Here is a 5,000-nt window from a genome sequence, read left to right as displayed (position 1 = left end):
CTCTCCTCGCAATGAGAACGAGACGCCCCGGGAGTGCGGGGCCGCATTGTCTCGCGGCCCATCCTCCCTCGATCGGACACGCGCAACCCACTCAGGGTGGGCACGCGCGCCGATTTTCACTTTCATTTCGCCTTTAGGTTTACAAGTCCCAATGACTCGCGTACATGTTAGACTCCTTGGTCCGTGTTTCAAGACGGGTCCTGAGAGTACCCAAAGCAATAGCGTCGCCGACCGGTAATCAGAGACTCGGCCAGTCCAAGAAATCCGCCAGCCAACAGCTGCCGACGCCCCAGCACGGAATTAAACTCCGTAAAAACTGAGAACGATCGACGATGCTTGCGGCGGTCTAGACGCACACACATTCGAGAATGGATTGGTTGCGGCCCGATACCGTCTAGTGTACCGTCGTGCAGTCGGCCGGGCGACCGAGGGTCTGCCGCGTGCGCCGAAGCGACGCGACAGTCACCCGCTCGGGCCGTAGACCGACACACAACGGGTCGCGACGTTCTACTAGGGGAGAAGTGCACGACTACGACGCCGGAGCGTTCGAATCGAAGGTGGCGTGCCCTCGCCAATGGAACCACGAAGGCCCACCCGGAGCATCGCTCACCAACGATCACCGACGCCGTCGACGATGAATCTCCCCATTCGATCTTTTGGGTTTCTCAGGTTTACCCCTGAACGGTTTCACGTACTCTTGAACTCTCTCTTCAAAGTTCTTTTCAACTTTCCCTCACGGTACTTGTTCGCTATCGGTCTCGTGGTTGTATTTAGCCTTAGATGGAGTTTACCACCAACTTAGGGCTGCACTCTCAAGCAACCCGACTCTAAGGAGAGATCCTCCCGAAACGCGTTCCGGTCACTACGGGCCTGGCACCCTCTGTGGGTACATGGCCCCATTCAAGATGGACTTGGACGCGGTTCGACGTCACGGGATAAACGGATCCTCCCGAACACTACATTTCCCAACGGCGGAACCGCGGGATTCAGTGCTGGGCTAATTCCTGTTCGCTCGCCGCTACTAAGGAAATCCTTGTTAGTTTCTTTTCCTCCGCTTAGTAATATGCTTAAATTCAGCGGGTGATCTCGCCTACTCTGAGGTCGCTTCAACGTCACGACACGGTGACAATTTTTTTTTTTCAAAGAAAAAAAAATTTCGTGCCATGTGGGCGCGATTCGAGAAAAGCAAGACGGTTTGATAACAATGCGACAGAGGGTCTTTATTTTTATTTCTCTCTCCGAGAATCGCCTCAAAGAGAAAAAAAAATAAAAAAAAAAAATTAATTCGAATAGAATCGAGAACCTTATATTCTATCTCGATCGAGAAACGTTTTATGCATCTCGCCAAAGTGCCTTTTAAACTTCGTTCGTCGTATCATGTTCGAGCTAAGACTCACGCAAGACACCCGTAACGATCTCCGGTTTTTAACGCCCGTCCTCTTTGTATAATATATATATATATATATACACGTGTTATGTATAATATATCTCCCGTAGCCGTTTCTCTCTTCTCGACGATTCCAGCGGTTCCTTGTTTTCGCCTGTTATTGCTGGCACAGAGATCGAACACGCGACATGTATATAACATATCGGTTTCTTTGCTCTGTACCAACGACGAAAACGCACGGGAACTCACGCAAGTGGAAAAGCGAGCGCGAGACGTACACAACGGGGTGAATTTATTACTCGGGGACTGGACGACCGGCGATACGTTAGGATGCGCGGTCCAGCGATAGACGACGAAGAGACATGGGATGACCAACGATCTCTTTTTCTCTAAAACTCGGAGCGCCGAATCGCCTTAAAGCAAAAAAAAATCACACGCGCGTACGTCGTACGTACGGCGCGTGTATACCTCGTCTCTAATCAAGTTTCGTTAGTCTTTCTCGAGCCTCGCCAAAGAGGATCGTTCTCTTCCTCTGCGCGATCTCTCCGTGCCAATGTCAGAGATTATTCTCTCTTTCGCACGACGACGAAAACGACTATTTTCGACGATCCGAACAACTTTGTAACGGACTCACATGCACATCTTAAAATCGGGTACAGAAACGTTGCGCAACACCGTGAGCTTTTCTCTTCTTCGTCACCCTTAAATATAGCCGATCGTAGACGCACGCTAGATCGTAACACACACTTTTCGTTGATTTCCGACGAACGTGGCTTTGGGCCAGGCGCGCGGGCAGAGAGATACGCGACCGACGGGGAAAAATTCGTCCCGATACATGTACGCGTACTCTCCGATCTCCGCGCAACGCTGGGGATCATCTCCCTAAGTCATCAGCGTTCGAAGAAATCTCGTGTGTCCGTTCCCGGATCTACGGCTTTCTCTGGGTTCACGAAGAACAGAAAAAAGCACAGAGGATGAAAAACGCAACGACGACCCATCGATGCGACGGTCCTCGTTGTCTTCTCGTCAGTCGTCTCGCGCCTGCAGAATACATCTCTGCCGCACGAACAGACGGAGTGGGTATTCGATCCCTGGGGCTGTACGAGTAAAAACATCTTGATGAAAAGACGGTTGTGTTTCTTTAAGGCACACAGTTTTTCGTTACGCCACCAAGTTTAGGTTTAGGTTTTAATATCTTGGTTCTCTTTTCTCTCCTCTCTCGACTGACTTTGTTCAAAAATATTTTTGCTTTCTCTCAGTCTCGCCAAAAATTCATTTAAGACGACGTCGGGGGCGCGGTCATTCGTGCTTATCGAAGACTAACAAAACGTAGCAGAGGCTGATACAAAAAGAAAAAAAAAATCGGCCACGAAGAAAACTCGCTCTGTGTATCTCGATAACCGCGTCGACGACGACGGTTCTCTCCGCGCTCTTTTAATTCGTATCCTTCTTCTTGCGCTTCGTCCGACTCAGAAACGTTCGTAAAACACGAACGACGGCGGGTTGTCAAGCCAAGAAGGGACAGAGAAGAGACGGAGGTAGTTTTGCGAGTCTCCCGTGAACGCGATAGATTTTTCATATATATTTGTATCGAGAGCATGCGTACGCCGGTCTCCACACGATCCAGCGACGAACGCCGACGAACGTCCAACAATCGCTCGTACGTCGCGTACGAGCCCTCGACCGCTCTTTAATTCGTATTCTTTTGCTTGGCGCTCGTCCTCCGACTCGGAAACGTTCGTTTAAAGATAAAACGAACGACGGCGGGCTGTCGACGAGGCAAGAAAGAACAGAGAGAGACGGACCGAGAGCAACGATACGCAACGCAAGCAGTCTTAGGTTTACGTGAGCAACCCTCAGCCAGGCGTGGTCCAGGAATTGTATCCGTGGACCGCAATGTGCGTTCGAAATGTCGATGTTCATGTGTCCTGCAGTTCACACGTTGACGCGCAATTAGCTGCGTTCTTCATCGACCCACGAGCCAAGTGATCCACCGTTCAGGGTAATCGTTTATGCATGGATTTTTGTTTGTGTACTCAGGTTTTTGTACTCTTATTCTCGGTTCGAAAGAAGCCGATATCCGACAAACGTCCGACCAACGGGAATCGAACGCGCGGAAGTCGCCATATGATTGACGACACGAAAATACGTTCGAAAACGAAATCGGACGGACTGCGCGACGACACACGCAGCCCGCCGACCGGGCGTAAAGTGCATTATAATATATAACAACCAACGAGATCGAAGCTCCGTTCGTCAGGAAACGACGGGGATATAACACCCGATTCTGAATCCTCTGTACAGCACACGATCTCGCGAAGAAAGCGCACGGTGGCTAGCCCATGATATATATATATGTTCGTTCCTCTCGTCCAGTTATTCGAAGCAAACAGCCGATATGCATCTCCATCGTTCGGGTAAAAAAAAATCGATGGGACGCGCACGGTCGTAGTCTTCCTCGCGCGGTCGTTTCTTCCCGATAGCCAGAAGCAGAGTTTGAAAAACTCTAGCGACGGAACGAGGCATTAGACTCTCGACAACGAGGATAGAGAGACGGCCGGCGATCCCCTCTGAATCGACTTCGGTGGTTCAGGTAAAAATAAAAAAAATCGATGGGACGCGCACGGTCGTCGTTCCTCTTCCTCGCGCGCGGTCTATTCTTCCCGATAGCCAGAAGCAGAGTTTGAAAAACTCTAGCGACGGAACGAGGCATTAGACTCGCGACAACGAGGATAGAGAGACGGCCGGCGGTCCCCTCTGAATCCACTTTGGTCGCTCAGGTAAAAATAAAAAAAAATTCGAAAGGGACGCGCACGGTCGTCCTTCCTCTTCCTCGCGCGGTCTTTTCTTCCCGATAGCCAGAAGCAGAGTTTGAAAAACTCTAGCGACGGAACGAGGCATTAGACTCTCGACAACGAGGATAGAGAGACGGCCGGCGGTCCCCTCCGAACGGATGGCGACAACGACGACTAAAGCGCGAAAAATCGCGACGAAAAGGAACGCATCTCCGTTCAGGTGTATGTGTGTGCGTGCGTTTAAAAAAAATTCGATGGGACTCGCAGCCATCGGCCTCGCGCGGTCGTTTCTTCCCGATATCCAGAAGCAGAGTTTGAAAAACTCTAGCGACGGAACGAGGCATATGACTCACGACAACGAGGATATGGACAGGCGGTCCCCTCTGAACGGGTCGACGAGACGATGGTAAAAGAGACGAACCGGACGAAACTTCCGTCGATCAGGTAAAAATAAAAAAAAATTCGATGGGACGCGCACGGTCGTCGTCGTCGTCTTCCTCGCGCGGTCGTTTCTTCCCGATAGCCAGAAGCAGAGTTTGAAAAACTCTAGCGACGGAACGAGGCATATGACTCACGACAACGAGGATAGAGAGACGGCCGGCGGTCCCCTCTGAATCGACTTCGGTGGTTCAGGTAAAAATAAAAAAAATCGATGGGACGCGCACGGTCGTCCTTCCTCTTCCTCGCGCGCGCGGTCTATTCTTCCCGATAGCCAGAAGCAGAGTTTGAAAAACTCTAGCGACGGAACGAGGCATTAGACTCGCGAGGATAGAGAGACGGCCGGCGGTCCCCTCCGAACCAACTTCGTCTAGTTAAGA

The 5,000-nt window shown here is 50.9% G+C and overlaps 2 non-coding genes across 2 annotated transcripts in view; both read right to left on the bottom strand.

The window, feature by feature from the left end:
- The window catches only part of LOC139997454 (large subunit ribosomal RNA), a 4,173-nt gene extending 3,069 nt beyond the window's left edge, over positions 1 to 1,104 (bottom strand). Inside the window, exon 1 of the ribosomal RNA XR_011802835.1 lies at positions 1 to 1,104. This exon is cut by the window's left edge and continues 3,069 nt beyond it. This is a non-coding gene — a ribosomal RNA (large subunit ribosomal RNA).
- Positions 1,105 to 3,237: 2,133 nt separating this feature from the next.
- Positions 3,238 to 3,392, bottom strand: LOC139997456 (5.8S ribosomal RNA). The gene has a single exon (XR_011802836.1). It is a non-coding gene; the product is annotated as a 5.8S ribosomal RNA (ribosomal RNA).
- Positions 3,393 to 5,000: the final 1,608 nt, after the last annotated feature.

The sequence above is a fragment of the Bombus fervidus genome, unplaced genomic scaffold (genome assembly GCF_041682495.2).
Source record: "Bombus fervidus isolate BK054 unplaced genomic scaffold, iyBomFerv1 scaffold0090, whole genome shotgun sequence".
Taxonomy (NCBI): domain Eukaryota; kingdom Metazoa; phylum Arthropoda; class Insecta; order Hymenoptera; family Apidae; genus Bombus; species Bombus fervidus.
Note: the sequence above shows the minus strand (reverse complement) of the source record. Positions and strands in the feature narration are given on the sequence as shown.